Source organism: Camelus ferus, chromosome 11 (genome assembly GCF_009834535.1).
Source record: "Camelus ferus isolate YT-003-E chromosome 11, BCGSAC_Cfer_1.0, whole genome shotgun sequence".
In the NCBI taxonomy this organism is placed as follows: domain Eukaryota; kingdom Metazoa; phylum Chordata; class Mammalia; order Artiodactyla; family Camelidae; genus Camelus; species Camelus ferus.
This window is the reverse complement of record NC_045706.1, coordinates 10,180,445-10,202,279: the sequence shown is the minus strand read 5'-3', so window position 1 is coordinate 10,202,279 and position 21,835 is coordinate 10,180,445. Positions and strand designations below refer to the sequence as shown.

General features: G+C 39.1%; 1 protein-coding gene and 1 non-coding gene across 5 annotated transcripts in view; both read left to right on the top strand.

Moving 5' to 3' along the window:
* The window catches only part of PLPP4 (phospholipid phosphatase 4), a 114,569-nt gene that overhangs the window by 77,485 nt on the left and 15,249 nt on the right, over window positions 1–21,835 (top strand). The gene's annotated exons all lie outside the window — the stretch shown is intronic.
* Window positions 17,912–17,983, top strand: TRNAA-AGC. The gene has a single exon. It is a non-coding gene; the product is annotated as a tRNA-Ala (tRNA).

Genomic DNA, 21,835 nt, shown 5'->3' with positions numbered 1-21,835 from the left:
CAGGTGAAATGAATAACAGAAGTTCACAAGGAATTAATAGATTCAAAATCTATGTCCGGTATTTTATTAGAGTTTAGGGAGACTGGATAGCATGTTCTTTTTCCTACAATGACTGTCCTTGAAATAGTTACCTTGTTTTTAATCTTTTTTAAGAGTGATAAGCAAAGATAATGGAAAGGAAAGTTATTGTTTTCTATTTTCTAAAATAAAGCATTCAGTAAGAATTAGTGTTTAAAATTAGTGTTTAAACTCTAGTATTTCTTGACTAAAAGGAAATAAAGCCTTACAAAGATGTCTAGAAGTTAGAGGGGGAAAACAACTGTGAGGAAGTGTTATTAGATAAATAGAAATGGCATGATTTTGCTCAAATATAGCATGACGTAAGCTTGCAAGTGACATTTCCCATCCTCAGCAATCATAACTTCTGAAGTGAAAGTTGAAAATTGTATCTTTTAAAAAAATTAAACAATTGGCAGTTTGGAGGAGAAACTCAATGAGAATGATTGATCTTCAATAAGTCAAAAAACAGCCACATTCATTTAGGCTTGGCCAAAATGTTGCTTTCTGTAATTTCCATCAACAATAGCATTTTATTCAGTACAATGTGACCCTTCTTGGTCATGTGAAAAAATTGAGGGGTATCTTTTCTTTCTGTGTTCCTTTTTCAAGCTGCATTTAGTCCTGTTTCATGAAGTATGATACTTTCTAAAGGCAGGTTGCTCAAGCACTGGTAATAGGATCCTGAATTATTTGTTTGTGGAAACTTCATGGTTGAGTGGAAAGTTCATGGGGGTTAGAATCAGAAGGATGTGACTGTGAATCCAAAATAGCTTTGTGACTTTGGTAATTGCTTAATTTCTCTAAGCTTTGGTTTTCTCATCTTTGAAATGGATATAATATTATTTCATAATATTGTTGTGAGGATTGTATCATTGAACTTTCAAAATACACTAATTTAAAATGTTGTTTAAGTCACATTACATTGAATTTAAGGATAATGATTACATATGGTCCAAGATAATTGGTGCTAGATTTGGGGGATTGATTTAGACTCCAACAATTCAGATGTTTGCAATGCCAGAACTTTTAGGTAAAGGATTTCCAGTTCCAGCTCTAGGGGAGAAATTGGTATTGGACTTAGCCATATTGTTATTTTTAAGGTTAATAAAACTGATAAACTCCTACCAAGACTGATCAAGGGAAAAAGAGAAAACACAAATTGCCATATCAGGAAAGAAAAATGAGCTCCTCCTATAGATTCTAAATATATTAAAAGGACAATATGGGGATATTGTGAACAATTTTATGTGAATAAATTCAACAGTGCACATAGAATGGTCAAATTCCTGGCAAACCACTAATCACCAAAACTGATAAGGATGAAATAGGAATCTAATTTGTAATTAAAAGCCTTTGTAGAAAGAAATCTCCAGGTTCAGATGATTTCACTGGTTTCTATCATTAAACATTTAAGGGAGAAGTAATATCAATCTTAAACAAAAAAAAAATAGAAGAGAAGAGAACACTTCCCAACTGGTTCTATAAGACTAAACAGATGAGGTTATGGTATAATTCTGATGACAACATCTGACAAAGATACTGCAGAGAAGAAAAATTATAGGCTATTATCTCTCTTGAACATAGATACAGAATCCTTTAATAAATTATCAAATTAAGTCCAGTAATACAAAAAAAGAACTGGCATTTATCCTAGGAATTCAAAGTTAATTTAGAAATTGAATCTCATTCATTGCAACTGATGAAATTAACAAAAATGTAGGGAAAAACTGTATTATCATGTCAATAGATTTAGAAAAAAACAACACCCATTTATGATAAAAGCTTTCATTAAACTAGGAATAAAATGAAACTTCCTCAGTGTGATAAAAGGCATCTGTGAAGAACCTACTGCTAACTTCATACTTAATGGTCAAAAGGCTGAACGCTTTCCCCTTTTAATTGGTAACATCATAAAGGGATGTCCATTTCCTATATCTAAATAAAATTTTTTCTTTAATTATTTTATCTATATAAAAATATAAAACTTATATTAAAAGTTGTGATGGTAGTCCTAGTTGGTACAGTTAGGCAAAAAAAGAAATAAAAGGCAAGGAAGAAGAAAACTTATTTTTATTTGGAGATGAAATGATTATTTACTTAGAAAAGCCTAAGAAATATACAAAGTATATTAGAATCAATAATTGAATTTTGAAAGATCATAGGATACAAGGTTAATCTAAAAATCAATTTTATTTCTATATAACAAAAAAACAATTAGAAAATGCATATTTTAAAAGTACCATTTACAGTAGCATCAACTTATGAATACACAGAAATAAAGTTAACAAAATTTACAAAAACCTATATATTAAAAACTATAAAACATTTCTGAGAAAAAATTAAGGAAGACTTAAATAAAGCTATATACCATGTTCATGAATCATATGATCTAATATTGTTAAGATATTGATTCTCCCTAAATTGCACTATAGATTCAACACAATCTTATTATAAATTTTTATAGGAACTGAAAAGCTGATTATAAAATGTATAAGAAAATCCAAAGGGTCTAAAATAGCCAAACAATTTTTTAAAAGAGAGAGAAATTTGAAGCACTGATAGTACTTGATTTCAAGCTTTCTTCTAAAGCTACAGTAATCAAACCAGTGGGGCTTAAGGATAGATAAATAGATAATGGAACAGAATAGAGTCAAGAAATAAACCCACACACATATGGCCAAGGTAGTTCAGTGGCAAAAGGGAAGACTAAAATCAATAAGCCAGAAAACCTGAAAAGAAGTGTGAAAAAAATTAACCTTGACCCCTACCTCACACTATATATAAAAATTCAGAATTAATTATATACTAAAAGTTAAATCTGTAAGTTACATAGAAGATGATGTAGAAGAATGTCTTTGGTACTTCTTTCGGATAGTCAGAGAGTTCTTAGAAGCAATATAAAAGCCCCAACAATTAAAAAAAATGATAAATTAAACTTTACCAAAGTATAAAAGTTTTACTCTTCAGAAGACATCATTTTGAAAATAAAAAGGCAAATCACAGACTGAAAGAAAATACCTGCAATTCATATATCTCACAAAGGACTTTTCCACGCATATCCAGAGTATTTAAAAAGCTCCAACAGATCAGTAATAAAAAGACAACCCAATAAAAATGTAGGCAAAAGACTTAAACAGAGACTACATGAAGGAAGATATATGAATGGTCAGTAAGCACATGAAAAGGTGCTTAATTATTGCTCATTAGGGAAATGCAAAGTAAAACCATAGCAAGATACCGCTTCACAGCCATTATCTAATGGCTAAATTGAAAAAGACTGACAACACTAAATAATGATGGATGTAGATTTGAGTGGGACTCTCGTAAATTGCTGATAGAAGTAGAAATTATATAACACTTTGTCAACTGGTGGTCATTTTTTATAAACGCAATCATATACTTAACCCTGTGACTCAGCAGTCCATTCCTAGGTGTTTACCCAAGAGAAAAACACAGGTTCACAAAAAGACTTGTACAAAATGTTAATAGCAGTTTTATTACTAATAGTCCTAAACCAGAATCAGTTCAAATGTTTATCAATAGGAGAGTAGTTAAAAATTAAAAGGAACAAACTACTCATACATGTAGCAACATAGACGAAGCTCAAAAACATGTTGAGAAGAAGAAGCCAAACACAAGAGTACATACTGTAACATTCTGTTTATATGAGTTTCAAGAACAGGTGAAACTAGTCCATGGAGATCAGAGAGACTGTTCTGAGTGTGTGTGGAGGCGTGGCAGTTGTAGCCTGGGGGAGGACTGACTGGGAAAGGCTGTAACATTATCTTTTTTTTAGGGGGTGGGGCTTGTTTGCTAGAATGTCTGTGTTTTTCAGGACTTAAGATCTGTGCATTTCACTGTGTATAAATTTAATCTAATTTTGAAAACTAGACCAAAAGAAAAAATGTTCAGACACTGAGAACATACTGTCTACATATTAGTATACCTGAAAGATATTTAAGAACAGCTTGATAATTGATGAAGGCTTTCACATAGCATTTGATTTTTAACTTGAAAAACAAGCAGGTTGTAAATTGTGACTGCATTGAAGTGGCATTTGAAATGACACTGTGAAATCGCAGGGTAACCGGAGGTCAGTTGTCATCTGATGATACACTTGTCCAGACCAATGGGCTCTTATTACGTCTTCCTTCTTCCATTTCACTCCCCTGCCATTCACACAGCAACCAGTTGATTTTCTATTACTCTTCTCTTTAACAGTCTTAGCATTAAAATCCAGCTCTTGGAATGAAAAAATCAAGTGAGTTTTCATGCTCCACAAAGCCCCGTAAAAATCTAGCCCCTGCCTAATCATCTAGCCTCATGTCATGTCATGGTCTACTCCTACTGACCTGATGATTCCTTGAGTGTATCAAGCTCTCCCTGTTCAAGGCCTGCCTACCTTGGAACTCTCTGATGCTCTTTGCATATCTAGCTCCTTCTCATCTTTCAGATTTATGTCAAGTCGTGCCTCCCAGGCCCCACCAGCCATTTTCTCTTCCAAAAGCCTGTATGTTCTTTTCCTAACACTTTTCATAGTTTATAATTATTTCTATTTCTAGATTCCGTAGGACCAAGAATCAAATTTATCTCATTATCCCTCCAGATCTGAGCCTAATACCTGGCCAGGCACAAAGACAGAACTGAATAAATATTTGTTGATAGAATTGTTTCATAATAAAACTCTCAACCTTGTAGCCCCAGGTGGTGATGTTGGAAGTTGTTTTGAGTAAATGTTGGGGGGGGTGTGTGTGTGTCTTGTGAAATCCACACATTTTTTCAAAATCTCGGCAGGCCAAATTCTCATTCATTGACAAAAACTTGTATTATTGGCAATAAAGTCCTCTTCCTTTAAACTCCTGGCTGAGTACAGTTAGATGACCTTTCACTGAATTGCAGTTTCTTTGTCTAATGGATGAAACCCTGAAGCTGAAATCAGGGCAATACGTCATCATCCCTCCTCTGAGTAGAAAGTTGGAATCTGATTGGAGGTTTTTGACATTTTCTATCCTCATTCTACCACCATTGGCCATCAAGGAGTATCTCGGGGAGTCTCAGGAACTTTGTCATTTCCTGCATTCCAAGTGCACCTACTTCTGTGCTCATTCCCAGGAAAGCAGTCTGGTTGGTGGACCAGTTGGACCATTTTGACTGACTTGACAAGTGGCTGCTGCAGCTTTCTTGCTAACTTGCTTGCTTGCTTGCTTGCTTGCTTGCTTTCCTTCCTTCCTTCCTCCCTCCCTCCCTTCCTTCCTTCTTTCCTTTCTCCCTTCCATTCTCTTTTCTTTTCTTTTCTTTTCTTTTCTTTTCTTTTCTTTTCTTTTCTTTTCTTTTCTTTTCTAGCCGAACTGACTGAATCCATGACCTACTTCAGGGCTATAGAACACCAACAAGCTTTCATCTCTGAGACTCATTTCCCCAAAGCCACAGGCTTGCATCAGTGATTGGGAAGGCATATCGGCTCCATTGATTTCCAGATCTCTTCAAGGAACTGGGTGACAAAGACTGGAGCTGATGGAATTGATACAGGAAAAAGCCTTTGAGTGCTGCAGTGAGGGAGCTGGGACCCCACCTCTGAAATTCTCTTCTCCAGATGATTGATACAGACAGAGCTCCACCACGTTGGACAGGGGTGGGGACGTGAGGGTTCTCAGCATTCAAATTATTACCTGATTCTTTGCAGTTACGAGGTTGCACGGAGAAGCTAATGTCAGCATGCTGTGAAAGGAAGTGTACAGCAAGGAGCTGACCACCTCTCAGATTAACCTGCTCTCAAACAGCTGTTGCTCCTCCTGCCTCCTCCTCGCTCAGCTCTCACTGATTATGGGGTGTTTTAATATGACAGTTCAATGCAAACACATTGCAAATTGATGATAAATCAAACTGCACATCTTGAGAATGCAGGCTTTCATGAAGTCAGTGACAGTGATGTTTCAGAACTGCTGGATCAGACAGTGAGACCAGTTGACAATTGGAAGGGGGCAAATCCAGTAGAATGAGGCCCGTAGAGTTGCTTCAGAAGAGACTGATTTGGATGTCAAAGGATTATGAGACGTAATTGAGGAAAAAGTGATGAATACTACCAATGTTTCTGTTAAGAGAAAAGATCCTCCTAGTGACTGTGAGGGAAAAGTGTTGTATTTTGTGGCTGTGCACTTTTATTTTTTAAATTATGTCCAAAATCATCCAAACTTGATTTATTCTTCATTGTAAAAATTAGGTTAGTTGTAATTATAACCCATATTTTATTAGAAAGAAGGTAAAAAATTTATTTTTATAAATTTTAGTTTAATTTTTTTGAGTTGGAATCTCAAGAAAAGCTTTTTTTTTTTTTTTACACTGTTTAATATGAAATGTTGCTCTTTGTTGTGAGTAGATTGACTTTATGTAACTTTTTGCCATCAAAGAGATTACCTGTCCTGGACAGTCACCTGGATTCCACATGCCTGGGGCCTCCTGATGCCCATGGGTGTCTGAGACTCCTGGAGAGTCTCAGGGAGGTGGAGAGGGAGGTCTGAGAGGACCGGTGCAGTGGCCTCAGCTGTGACCCAGACTTGGCATTCCCTTGGGTGTCCCCACACCTACCCACTCCTAGATCCACAGCAGACAGCTCTGCCTGCTCACTCTGGGCAGAATATGACTGCCTTGCCTGCCTTCAAACCCTCCAATAGGAAGTTTGGGGAATGCTGATAACTTCCCAGAAGCTGTTAGTTAAACTGAGTGCCAAATTTGGGAGGTGAGGGTGGAAGGGAATGGAGAAGAGTACCAGAAAGGGAGAAATAAACCCCAAACACCAACACAAGCAGAACCCAAATAGCAAAGCACTTACTTTTGCCTCTAGAGAAGAAAAGAGAAAACCTGGCTTCATGGAATAACTTTTACTCCAATAGTTAGATTGAAAGAAATTGACTCTGTACTGTGGTTGACCTGAGTAATGTAGAAGCTTCCAAATGGTGAGCTGCCCCCCACTGGCTTTTCTCCGTAGTATTTGAATCACGTTTTATATTTTCCTTGTATTGTGCACCGGGCTTGTGAAACTGCTTAAGTCAAAAGAACTCTGACTTCTCGGCAGCATTATGAGGACTTTACTTGGCACCTTACTTTTTAATCTCTTTCATCCAAGTCATCCAGGAAGACTTTGGAGAGTGATAAGACCAAGGGCTCCTGGTCAGGGTGGCATTGGTTTTTTTGTTTTTTTTTTTAAGTTTTTAGTCAGCTTAAAATCCCAAAATTCCAAAATAGCCCCCTGTTGCTCAGCCTGTTCAAGTTCTTGGGTGTGGCTTTGGCAAATGCCTCACTAAAATCAAGACCTACTGAATGTCATCGTGCAAGGCAGAAGGAGCATGGGGCTTGGGAGGACTGACTATCTTAGTGCCTGTTTGCATGAATGAGTGAATGAATGAATGGATGGATGTAATTTTGAGTCTTATATCTGTCACTTCCAGTGGTGACCCTGAGCAGGTTATTTGACTTCTCATATATTCACACAACAGACATATTAACTCCTGGGTTCCAGGCACTGAGTTAAGTGTGAAAGTGAATGAGCATCAGCCCTCAAGGTCTCATAAGGGGGTAAAGACAACGAAGGAGGGCTTCTTCCAGGAGAGTAACTGGCTGTGTACCAGGAGACCAAGTCACAGGTGAGGCTGTCCCCCAATCTGTTGTTTCTACAGACATGTGGCTTGCGTGACTAACTCCTTCCCCGATCCTTGCCTTAGGAGAGTGGTGAGCGCTGTTAGGAAATCACACTCCATTCTATGAATATTTTCAGCGACTTTCCAGACAAATCAGGATATTTCCCTGTCATCAGACTTCTGGCACTTTTTTCCTGTTTTCCGTGCTTTTATAGAGATTCTTGAAGTAATTTTTGATCACATGGTTAAGAGCTCTTCTGACCTGGGGAGCAATTGTTCTCTTTCTCATGTTGAAAGTCATGGTGGTGATGGGAGGGACAGGTAAACTATTTCCGGCCCAATCATCTATTTGTGGATGCAGGGTGTGTTCAGATTTCATGGGCAGAACGTCAAATGGCGTGGATATGCGTATATCACTTAAGCTTGCGTTTGCAATAGAGGGGACACCGAGAAAGTTCAGTCTCCTGTTGAGCATATTCAACTAAGTATAGAGTCTTTCTGCTGACTGTATACAGCTATTTATTGGGCATTTACTATATTCTGGGCATACATCAAATGTTCTACATGCGTAGTCTTATTTAATCCTCAGGAAAAATCCATGAAGTAGACATCCTCATTAATCCCATGTTGCAGGTGAGACCCAGAGCGTTGTGTCTTGCCCCAGGTCGAACAGCTAGTAAGCAGTGAAGCTAGGATTCAAACCCAGGCACTTAGGTGCTACTGTGCCTAACTATCTTATAAAGTTATATCGTTATGAAGAACTCTCCAGTTGATGATTTATGCTCATAGGAGCCGCTTTCTTCCTTGATAACTTTGTGACAGAAGTATTTTATTTTGTGCTCATGTCTGTGGGGCATGCTTCCTTGTTAATAATTTTTAAAGAAAATAAGTAACCCAAATCCTGGCTTAGCATATTTTGGAGCCTATGCAAATCATGCAGAACATCATGACACATGACACAGAGTCGTGGGCCTGTGTTGCAATGAAGAAGAGAAAAAGGGGTGAGATGTCTTTTCACCCTAAAGAAATAACTGCATTAGAAAAATAAAATATCAGCGAAGCTTGAAATACATCCTGATGTAAGATCTGTAACAGGCAGCCTGGCCAGTTTCATTTCTTCTGTATTTCTTCCCATTACAAGCCCTGAGTGCTCCCCGGGCTCAGTCTTGCTGAATCAATGTTTTCAGAATTCTCAGTGGCTTGAATTTTGTAATCTGAGAAATCAATCAAGGGCCTCGGGAGAATGCCATGTCTCATTCTGCTCAGAGCCTCCACGCGCCTTTTGTAATTAAGTGTTAGTTGGAGTTCATTGCTCTTGAATAATGAGATGATGTTTGGGTAGGCTTCCTTTGTTGTGTTTTCTTGAGGAGCATCGCTTCTGTTTTCTGCTTAAAAAATCACTGTCATCACAGAAATGCAATTTAAAGGCTGCATAATCCTGACACTTAGCATCTCCTGAAGCCAAATCTAGTACTTTGTGTGCACCGGTGAGCTGCTCCAGACAAAACACTGCGCGTGGCCTTGGCATGTGCAGCTGCTGCCTGGGGTCATGGAGCTTTTAAGTTAAGCTTTACAATGAGAGGAGACCAGGGCTGGGGGATTTGAAGTTGTTCCTTTTTTAATGGCCTGACTTGCTTGATGACTAAAGGAATGGCTGAATAGTCACTGTTACAAGGCAAATAGTTTGGTGACTGGTTCTAATTCTTCATTTGCTCCTGGACCATATAAAGTTCTTAGTATCCTGCTGTTGTTCTACAGGGGTAATTAGTTAACAGGAAAATATACATACAAAAATTTCAAGGTAAGGGCTACAGCGGGAGTAAGAACAATTAGGCACCAGGGGGTGGTGGGAGGGTTATAAAGAATTTCTAAGGTTACAGTTAAAGACTATATTTTAATCCAAGTGGTGGGTACATGAGGGTCCGCCTTCTATTATTATTTAACATTTATGAATGTTATTTAACAGTAATAATAATATTATTATGTAAACCCTATGGATATGTTTTATGTGATTTTGTATATATCTTTTACCAATCAAACCAGAGAAGTACAAAAAAGAAGTACAAGACTTACAAAATCCACCAAAATGGTTAAAACTTTAAATATTCATTTCAGTGACTAACAAATTAGACAAAAATGGGAAAATGTATAAGATTTGAAGAGCATAGCAAACAAGCTTCATAACATGAATTTTTAATTCTCTATAAAGAGTCTGGGTAAGATGATTTATTTCCTTTTGGGATGTCTGGTAGATATGCCCATAAAATATTTGGTCCTAGAATGTAAAATACTGAGTCAATTTACTTAAAAATAAAAAACTCTTGTGTTTTAAATTTTTTTCTTGAGAAATTTTTGGTAATTTCTATTTATTTTTAGAACTTAGTTCTTTCACATAAGTTTTCAAATGTATTGACAAAGTATTTCATAATATCATTTGTTTTCAATCGGTCTCTGGATTATTCATTCTGTGTTGCTTAAATGTACCTTCTCTCTCTCGCCTATGTTTTTTCTTGCTGATTTTGACAGAGGTTAATCTGTTGTCTTGTCAATGAGGCAGCTTTTGCTATGAGCCTCTGTGCTATGTATTTGCTTTTCTTTTCATTATTTCTGCTGTTACCTTTATTATTTCCCTCTGTCAACTTTAAATTTGTTCTGTTCTTTTCTGAGCTTAATAACTTAAGTGCATTGTCTAATAATGCTAGCCTTTTTTCTTTTTCTAACTTAAACAGTTTAGGCTATAAATTTCCCTATAAATGTTGCTTTAGATACATTCTGTAAGTTTTAGTGTAGATTGTTTTTATTAATTATACTTCTCAAAATTTTCTAATTTTGATTTTTCTTCTGTGACTTGTAAGTTGTTTATAAAAGATTTTTTTTTTAAGAAATCCTAAACATGATATTTTTCTTGTTGTATTTTAAAAATTATTCATGGTTTAATTACATTGTGTTCAGATAATGTGATCTGTAAAAATTAGCAATCCTTTGATCTCAAGGCTAGCTTAACATATGGTCAGTTTTCATAAATGTTCCATATGGCTTAAAAAGAACGTAAAATTTTAAATTGCTGACCATAAAGTTATATACATGTCCATTGAACTAAGCTTGTTAATTGTGCTGTTCAAATCTTAAATCTCCTGTCTAAATGTTCTGTTTATTATTAATTAATGCTTAATTTATAAAATTAACCAACAAGTTAATATTAATTTATACTTAATTTATTAAAATGTACATTAAAAATTCCACACTTATAGTAGGGATCATAGTTCTGTGGTCTTTGTAATTTTGTCCATTTTTGATACATATAGTTTGAAGTGATATGTGAACATTGTTTAGAATTATCATACTTCCTATTATATATTCTACTTCCTTTATTATTAAGTCCATGACCATCTTTATTTCTAATACTGTTTTTTACTATAAAGAACATCTGCTTTAATAGTGAGACTGACTTTCTACTGGTTAATATTTGCATCTCATATCTTTTTCTGTCCTGTGATTGTTTTTGCTCTATGTTTTATCTGTGCGTTTTTTCACTTTTATCTGGGGGAGCTAATTTCAATTATAGTTATTGTTACAACTCATATATTAGAATTTACTTACATTATTCATTGTGTGCTGTCTTCTTCTTCCTTCTTGTGATATTTTCATCTTCTGATTCCATTATTTTTACTCCTTCTGTTTAGAAGTTCTACCAGGACTCTTGATTAACAAACATAGTTAACAAAGTCTCATGTTAATTAATGTTTTTCTTTTCTTTTTTTTTTTTTCCCCTGAGCAACATAAAGATTTTAAATGCTTTAGCTCTGATAAATGCATTCTAATATATCTTGTGGTTTTCTTTGGTGTTTTGTTCTAGCCTTTTTCTTCCCCTCTCTTTCCCAACAAAACCACCAACCTTGCATAGTTTAATTATATACATACCATTTCCTTTTCCATCTCAGCCTTTCCAGTTTCTGCCAAAAATATATCCTTTAAATTTCCTCCTTTGATACCGTTTTTGTGGTAAATGCTCTGTTTTTGATTTTTCTAAATTTTCTTACTCGACCTCATTCTTGGAAGATAGCTTTACTAAATATGGAGTTCTGATTTGACAGTTACTATCTCTCTGAACTTTGAAGGTATCATCTAGCTGCTTTCTGGCTTCGAGTTTTTGGCGTATTTGAAGCCAGTTGTCTTACTGCTGCTCCTTTGTTGATGTTCTGTTCTTTTCTGAATGCTTTTAGCACTTGCTTTTGTGTGTGTGTGTCATAAAGTTTTATTACTGTGTGTCTTGGTGTGGGTTTCCTTTTATGTAACTTTTATGGGATTCACTGGGCTTCTTTTTTTAATTCCATGTAACCTTTATTTTTTAATTCAATTTTAATTGAAGTATAGTCAGTTTACAATGTTGTGTCAGTTTCTGGTGCACAGCATAATAGTTCAGTCATACATATACCTACATATATTCATTTTCATATTCTTTTTCATCATAGGTTACTGTAAGATATTGAATATAGTTCCCTGTGCTATACAGTAGAAACTTGTTGTTTATCTATTTTATGTAGTTAGTATCTGCAAATGTCGACCTCCCAATTTATCCTTTCCCACCCCCTTCCCCCCTGGTAACCATAAGTTTGTTTTCTATGTCTGTGAGTCTGTTTCTGTTTTGTAAATAAGTTCATTTACCCTTTTTAAAAGATTCCACATATAAGTGATATTATATGGTATTTTTATTTCTCTTTCTGGCTTACTTCACCTAGAATTACAATCCCCAGGTCCATCCATGTTGTTGCAAATGGCATTATTTTATTTTTTATGGCTGAGTAGTATTCCATTCTATAAATATACCACAACTTTTTTATCCAGTCATATATCAATGGACATTTAGATTGTTTCTATGTCTTACCTATTATAAATAGTGCTGCTCTGTACATTGGGGTTCCTGTGTCTTTTTGAATTAAAGTTCCCTCTGGATACATGAGATTCATTGGGCTTTCTAAATCTCAGGTTTATGGTTTTCAACATGCTGAAAAAAAAAAATGAAAAAACAACAACAAAAAAAAACATGCTGAGATATCCTCAGCTGTTATCTATCTGAATATTGCTTCTTCCCCATTCTCTCAATTATCTTTTCCCCTAATTTAGGACCAATTAGATGTTTGTTGGACTTTCTCACCGTATTGTCTTTGTCACTTAACCTCTCTTCATATTTTTTATCTTTCTTCTAACTGCATTCTGGAAAAAATTTGAAACTATCTTCCAACTTACTAATTCTCTGTTCAGCTTTGTCTCACCTGCTATTTAATCTATTTATTTAATCTATTTATTATTTAATCTATCCATTTTAAGTTTAATCCTCATTTTTTATTTATAGAAATTCTATTTGATCCTTAAAAATCTGCTTCATTTTTTTTTTGTAATGCTTCTTCTTTGTCCTAATTTTCATGCTTCCCTATAATTTCCTTAAACATAGTGCAAGTAATTATTTTCTATTCTGTGCCTTATGATATCTAACATTGTTGTGAATCTGTTTTTCCTATATATGCCCTGAAATCTTTTGTGTTTTGAATTTTCTTCCTGTGGGTTTTTAACTTTTCCTAGGACTTTATTTGGGGAAGTTTTTTTATGTCTCGATTGATGATGAATTCCTCCACAGAGCATTCCCTACTCCAGGACCTTCCAAAATTAATTTTCCACTTAAGGTTTTTGCGGGACCATAAAAGAAGTATGAACTGGGCAGCAAAAACCCACAAGAGTTGTCCTGTATTTGTGAAATCTCTCCACACAGCAGAAAGATGGGGACAGCCAAGCTTCCCTCTTATTTCCTTCTGAAAAGGAGGCTTCCTTTTTTACTTACTCTGAAGCCTTTAGGATCTAAGGTTTATTCAGGGTCTTCTGTTGTGTTCTCCACCTTGGATAGGCCTGAGACTTTGTCTTTTCACCCCTGCATCCCATCAAGACATCAAAGTGAGGTTCAAGGTCTACAGGTTTCTGCAGATATACTCAGGGCACAATCTTGCTTTGCTGTTTCCTTGCATCTTAGCCTCTTGCTTTCTTTTCATTTTGGGAAACCTTGCTTTCATTAATTCTTCTCTTAGTGTCAACTCAGTGTTTATATGTTTAAAAGCTTGTTTGCTTGTTTCATATTTCATCCAACATTTAATTACTTCTGTTAGGATATATAGTCTGCCACATTGCTGGAAATAAAATTTTGGGTTTGGGAATTACTAAGTATTTCTGTATTGGGAAAGAGGATTAAACTTGGGCTTAGAAACAGTCAGATCTAGGCTCAAGACCAGCTTCAGTATTTCTAGTTACCTGTTTCCTCAGCTTTACTAACAACACCTTTCATGTGTATATCGAATTTCTGTTTACAAAGTGCTTTCACAAATACCCTGTCTTTTGAGAGCTGGGTGAGGACTATGTTCCCCATTTGGTGGACATCACGGTGGAGCATTGGGAGGGACACCACTCTGACCAGGAACCCAGATCTTCTAACAACCTAGGAGAGTTCTTTTTTTTTGCTCTATTTTGTGCTGCCCTGGATGATATGATTTAAAATAAGCCAAGGTAGATTTCACCTTGTTGTGTGGGGCAAGTCGCTACTTGGACACTGTCTTGAGGAAGACTCTGAGTCCAAAGCTGGCTTCTCGATGAAGAGTCCCTTGATCAATTAGCAGTGCTGCCAAGATCTCAGGAGATTAAATGCCACATATTTGCTTTCCAAAATTTAAATGGCCTTCCTAACTTAAAAAAAAAAATCTACAATTCCCATAGAAACATAAAGCAAACCTTTTTTGAAGTAACAGGGGAGACTGTTGGATCCATCAAGTAAGTGAGGCTCTTGTCCTGATCATGGTGATTTCCCTTAGGGGTGTAAGTGACGGATGAACCTGGATGGTCTTTGGTGATGGGAGTCTGTTGCCAGAGAAACCAGGATGTCGGGGAAGCTTTGGAAGCTGCCACGTCAGCCACCCAGTCGCTGAGGCTTCAGTCCTGCGACTTGGCAGGTGTACAGTTTTCCTCAGTAACCAGAACACTGGCCTAGCCTGGCTTAGGACAGAATTGTGAAGTTGGTTTGTCTTCCCCTTTTCCATCCACACAATATTGGGAAGATTTGATTGGGCCGTGTGGTCAGCACCCATCACAGACTGCCCTGATGGTCAGCATTTGAGCCAAATACCCCAGGGGTGGTGGATCTTCCTAACACCCAGCCTGTTTACTTTCTAGGTAGAAAAGCCCAGTCTTCCTCCTGTGTTTCTCCTCTATTCCTACTAACATTTCCCAGTTTGTTAAGGGATATGATAAGGATACGGATGAACATCCAGGTAAAAAGATACGTAAGATGAGGTCTGGGAGGGTCCTGAGCACAGGAGATTCATCCCTCATGGAGTCTGGGTCACCCTCTCAGTATGTGGATATGTTCACCAATCTGGAAACTCTCTGAATCCTGTACTTTCGGGATTTTTGTGGAGGCTTCATCACATAGGTCTAATCCATCGTTAACTGTGTTTCCAGCCCGTCTCCCCTCTCTCTGGCAAATGACGGATGAAAATTCCAAGCTTCTAATCAGGCTTGGTCTTTCTGGTGACCAGCCCTACTCCGCGAGCCCACCCAGAGTCTCCTCAATAGAACAAAAGATGTTTCTTGTGCTCTTATCACTTAGGAATTTACAAGGATTTAAGGAGCTTTATGCTGGGAATCACGGGCAGAGACCAATATATGTAGTTTCTATTATTTCACACATTCCCTTCCTGTGGGGGCTGCACATCCCCATCAAGGCTGCTAGGCGCAAGTTAGCAGGGTGGTTTTTCCCCTGAGAAATCATACAATATTTCACAAAAGGCAGATTCAGTTGAGGCCACTTCCTCAGCAGACAGCTGGGCTGTGGCAGTCCCAGGTCCCAGGGAAGCCGTGCACCCCATGGAGGGGCTAAGCGGAGGAACACCCTGGGCAAATTAATGGTTACTGCTTTTTCAGTTGTTTCTCAAATGTGTACATTACGATTCAAATCTTGCCATCAAATGTACGTTCTGCTAAGGCTGTCGACGGTAAAATAAAATTATTTTCCATTAAAATGTTATCTTTATTGAATCCTGCCCATGCTTTTATCAGCTCCCCTAGCAGTGTTATGGAAAAAGGTGATTTCTCCCTTTTGAAGTCTTAGTCTAATATTTATGTTTCAGGTCATTTTGGTGTATAATCAAGACTGAAAAAAAGCAAAAGTTGTCCTGGGGATTAAGAGCTTCTGTTAGATTGGGATGTTCTGATATGCAAAACCACATCCCATCCTGGTGACTGTTCTTAGCTCGCTCTAGGGCGAGGGAGAACATTTATGATTCCTAATAAGAATTTTTCATCAAGCAGTGTAGGGTGGATGGGGGGAGCCAAAGTGTCTTCTGTCATTTAAAAATCCTTAATCCTCCTCTGCTGGTGCTTCACTCCTTCCCAGGGGTTGACAAAAGGACCCTCACCTTCTTCCCCCAAAGTCAGTTTCTTCCCTACCACTCATGCTTCCTCTGCACTTTTTGTGCGTTGTGCCTGAGTTGGTTCTTTTTTTTTTTTTTCAGAACAAAATCCTCTTTGGAGATGCAAATTGGGGTTATGCAAGGAGTTTGCTGTCTGCTTTTCTCTGTTTGCATTTCCTGCCTCTGACATTTGCTTTTGGACTAATTATGAGCTTTTTGGTTCCTTTTCCTTTTCCCCACTGCTCCTTCCCAAACAAGGCTGCACGATCATTTCTGTCATGAGATGGAAATCTCAGCTGGCTCTGGTAGCTTAAGAATCACCCTGCCCAGAAACAGGGGATGAAGGACATGACCTTTCATGGCCACATATGTCTTTCTGTCTCCAAGGATCTTGCTGTTGCCGGAGTACTCAACAGAGTCAAGTTATGTTTGTGAAAGGTGGAAATTGTCTCTACTGATTACATGTTCATTCAGTCACTGTGTGTCGGTGACTTCTCTTGCTAGGCAGTGTGCTGGGTCCTAGGGCTTCAGTGGTGTCCCTGATAATCGCATGCTTATAGGGGGTATGAAAACAAATAGGCAATTAGCAGTGCTATAACTGCAATTATGCTAAGAAAATTTATGATTTTTTTTTTGCTCTATTTAGAAATAGTTCACAGTTTCTTGTGGGCTGCATTGACTTTTGGTAGATAATTTGACCTATCTGAGCCTCCATTTCTTGTCCATAAAATGGGCCTAATATCTATGTCACTGTGTTGTTCTGGGGATGAAGTGGAACCAGCTAATGAAAGCCTGAGGTTCAGAAGTTAAGCACCTTGTCCTAGGTCACACAGGTAGGAGGTGGGGGGTCAGGACGCCTACCTAGGTCCATCCAGCTGTGCAGCGAGAGTACTTCTCACCTGTGCTCATGCCTCGCTCCACCTCTGATGAGCGGTTGGGTCTCAGTTCATTTTACATCTCTAGGGTTGTATCCACGAAGTCTGCTTGCTACCTGGCCTCCTTCCATGGGCCAAAATGATTCTCTCCATCCTCTGAATCAGGCTGTCAAGGGGTGTTGGCTTCACCTGCCTTCCCCAAGGTGCTGAGGACCCACCCAGTCTCTTTTGTCCCAGCCTCTGGCTTTCAGCTTCTCACCAGCACAACGGTTCTTGTTAAATCTGAAGGCTGGTGGTACTCGAGTAATTCTACCTTGGCTGGTGGCCACTCTGACCATGCCTAGACTCACAGGCAGCTCAACTGCAGGGATGAATGAACTTAAGCTCCTGGATTCCGAATAACTGAGGTTTTGTCTTATACCCCTCTTTCCTTTGTCTGTCCTCAGACTCCACTCTTATTTCCTCCATGGAACTTTCCTTGTCTTCTTATCCCTGGGGCCCAGCAAGGTCCCTGGCTCCAAGAGGCTGTTAGTAAGCAGGAGTTGAGAAAACGGATGAAGGAATGGATGGCAGTGACATGCCACTGGGCCTTGTTTCATTCAACATGTGTTTATGAGGACCTACTATGTGCCATCAGTGTGTAGGATGCTGCAAATACAGGAGTGAAGAAGGCAGTGTACGTCTTACCCTGTAGAGTTTACAGAGCAGTGGGACCTCTGTCTACCTAGCTACACACTTGCAAAGAGAAGGAATTGTGTGTAGATACTAATTAAGATAAATGAGGATCCAAATCCTTTCCCTTAAATTATCTAGTTGAATTAATCGATAATTTTTGAGGTTGTTGAATTACATTGATTGTGATGAACTCTTGTTTTTAAAAGAAATTCCAGGAGGGGAGGGTATAGCTCAGTGGTAGAGTGCATGCCTAGCATGCATGAGGTCCTGGGTTCGATCCCCAGTACCTCCATTAAATAAATAAATGCACCTATTATCCTCCCTTCCTCCATCCAAAAAAAAAATGGGAAGAAAGGAGTCCCAAAGGAGTCACTGGTGTGAGATTCAGGAGATTTTTAGGGATTCTGAGAATTCTCTTTGTTCCAGCAAAGATAGACTTTTTGTCTCTTACATCAGAGCCAAACCATCTCATCGCTGCTGGATTAGAGAGGAGAGATTAAAAAAAAAAAAATCAATCTATTCTGTAACTTTTATTAGAATTTCCCCTTGAAATTGTAACTCTGGTTTAGTTACCAAACTAAATCAGATGCCAATGATCTTCTGCCGGTCATTTCATGAGGAATAAGTAAGTGGCTTTCCTGTTAGGTTGAATGGTTTCTGCTATAGATGCACTGTGGACCCACATGCTCTCAAGATCTGTGGCAGTCTTCTTTCGCCTTTTTTGTAAGTGAAATCTCTTAATCAGGGACTTGGAATATTAATGAGTATAGCTTGTCATAAAGAAGAAAAGAGAGCAAGCATCTCAGCTAGAATGAGGTATGAATTGAGAAATTATGAAACTGAAACTCTGAATGAGAAACTGGTCCTCTTAAGGGATTTCAGGCCCCAGGGACATGAAAATAGGTTTCAACACAGTGAAACTCATTTCTGAGGAATGAACCCCAGGAGAAAAGCTCTATGATGGGGTCACACAGCCTGAGCTGAGCGCGGCCCCCTGGCTGGCTGACCCTCTCGTCTGAGGGCGTCAGGCGTCTGCACCGTGGGATGGGAGCAGTAGCTCCGCTGGCTCCTCTCACTTAGGCTCTTGCTCAGTTCACCAGCTAAGATCCTTTTTCATCTGCTGAGAGCCTCAGGGGCTGCAGAATTGTAAGAGGCTGAGAATCGGCTCTGGAATTCTCTCTAAGCAAGCATGCGGTTATACAGCTGAAGAGCTGTAGCCTGCAAGAGTGGACCTTGTGAAGGCTTTTTTTCGAGAGTGGAACTTCACAGAGCTGGGGCTGGGCACAGTGTTAGGAGGGTGACTGCATGCCAAGCGAGTACGCTAAGCATGTTACGATTCCTCATGATCTCATCCTAAAGATGACTTTGTGAGTTGAGTGCTAGTAACGGTATTGTTCCGATGTGCAAACTGAGGCCCCCAGAGGTGAGCACGCATGGGAGAAACTGGCAGAGCTGAATCCACATGGGTTCTGGTTGCCTCAAAAGTCTGCTTTCTTCAACAGCACCCAGTATCCCCTGCTGTTGAATGGATTATGTGATCCCCAAGTCCCCTGTGTAACTTAACTTCTTGTTGCTGTTGGTTTAAACAAAATCACCCCAAACTTATGAAGTGCTTCTTCGCTCTGTTGTGGAGAGGAGGGATGGATTGACGTACGTAATTTTTGGTTCAGGCTTAGGGGGTCATTTAAACAGTGGACCGTTAGCACCAGAAGGCAGGACTTCAGTGAGCTCTCAAACTGGCAGCCTGCAGACCCAGCCTCATTGGCACACGGATGAGTTCCATTTGTCGGTACTGTATTAATTTTTGATCAGTTGTTAATATTTTAAAAATGGAGACCTTTCTCATAAATATCAGGGTTTCCCTCTTTTGTCAGAAGATCAAAACTTCTGGGAACAGACACAGAGCCCACATTTCCACGTGGCAAACACCAGCTAAGCAGAGGCAGGGCTGAATCTTTAAATAGGCAAATGTTCCCCAGTGTGCCCCAGTCCTTACCACTCCCAGATCAGATGTCTCCCACTGGCGAGGCCAGGTATTTGTTGCCATTTATCATCGCAAATGAACCATTGATTTTTTTTTTCTGAAAATGAAATATTTCTTGGATCTGAGTGTCTAGCGATAGTGGAGTAATAGAGGATAGGCCAGGAAGGTTTCCTGTTGCAAAAAAAAAAAAAATAGTTGACTGTAGCATCCAACTACTTTACTCATATATCCCCATCTGCCTGGCTCCCCCCTCGTGCATGATGTGGTGGCCCCTTGTGGTTCAGCCTCTTATTTTACAGAGAAAACTGAGGCCCAGAAAGATCATGTATTCAGGTAATGGCAAAGCCAAGATGGGAACTCAGATCTCTGACTCCTGACAGCACTCTCCTGCTTGCAAGGGGTCTGCAGGCACCAACCAGGTGTGCTCCTTCCACGTCCTTGGTTTGGGATGGTCTGGTGCAGATGCACTGGCATCCTCCTCAAAACACCCTTCAGCATCAGGGTTTATTCAACTACCTGGTAGTTAATTCAACTACCTCCAAGAGAGGAGAAGAAAATACTAACTCTCTGAGCATCATAGAATGAAAATTTGTTACCGATGACCTCATTAGAACACAATTCCATTTGTGGTGCCAGGAAAAATCGGTTTGGAGAAATCTATTAGCAAGAGCGAAGAAACGCAACACGAAAAGTCAGGTTTATTGCCCTGATTTTCTCTCATCTGTTTTTAAAGCTTTTTTTTTTTTTTTTTTTTGGTGCTAATTTTCTTATTTCTTGCCATTGTTGGGGTCCAGACCTCTTCCACTTGTTTTAAAAGTCAACTGGGGAGGAAAAGGCAAATCCACATTCTTTCACGTAAGCTGGCTCAGTAAATAGACCTTTCTTTGCAAAGGGGAGGTTGTAAACGTGTGGTAATTCATTTGCGTAGCTGAAGAGAAGAATCAGTGATTCCCTTTCAGAATCACCGGGCAGCCAGGTAGCCCTGTTGATGTGGCGTGCCTGGCATCCCCACCTGGACCAGCAATTTGTATCGTGATGCTTTGCTTCTCGAGTGTCATTGATGACAGCCAAGTGAGCCCTGAAAGTGCCCGAAACAGGGTCGGGAAGCCACCCTCTTTCATCTGCTTCCGAGTTTAGAAGCTCCAGAAGCATCTTTACTCTTCACAGCCAGATCAACATATAAATATTTACAATCAGCTGCTGCCAGCCAAGAAAACCTGCTACAGGCTCTGAAAGCGAAGTGCTCTTTCCCACGATCACTATGAGCGCTCGTGTGTGTGTGTGTGTGTGTGTGTGTGGTATGTGTCTTCTAAACCCTGGAGAGCAAATAAGCACATTTGGAGCCCCCAGGAGAGATAGACCATCAGCTTCCTCTCACCCCACTGGCTTGGGACTGTTCTAACCATAGTTCTGTTGTTCAGAGTGTTAGTCAAATATGGATGCATTTATCCTGTTCTATAATCCTCATCTTTCAAACGTCCAGTGCTCTGCCTTCACCTTTGGAAGCTCACTTCTCGGTTTTATTTTCTGACCGTGCTGGAAGCAAGAGCACCTTTAAGGGGAAAGATAGTCACTTGGAATGAACATCGTCTCGCTTGTCCCTCACTAGCCTAGGAGGTTTTACAGCCCCTTTTTGAGAAGAGAAGAGGGTGTTGTTTGGCCAGAGTTGGAAAGCATTCCTTTAAAAACCTTTCTGTTTTCTTCTTCTCCCAGTTGAACTTGAATCTCAGCCTTGCTAAGTCCCAGGATCTCAGAGCTGGAAGGCTCACGGGAGATTACACCTGGGACCCAAACCCCCGGCCTCACAGGAGGAGGTGGCAGGAAAACCATGGGAGCCTGTGACATCAGGATGGTTTGCTAGAGCTTATTTCTTATCTGGATAGTATTTGGAAAAGCAGGAATTTTGGCAAAGCACCTGAGCTGCCCGTGCCTGGGATGTGGTTCCTGGGCCAGAAGGAAGTGCCTCTCAGAAGCCCTTTGCCAAAGGACATGATGCTGGTTCAATAACTATATCAGTGAGGAAGTGACACGCGTAAGGTTTAGTGTAGAGCTGGAGTCTGTCACGTCAGCTAGAGAGGTAAGGTGCACAGAGCTGCTTTAAAAATACTGCCTGAAGGCCCGGTAGAAGGTTTCAAAGGACATGGGCTGCATCTGGATGTC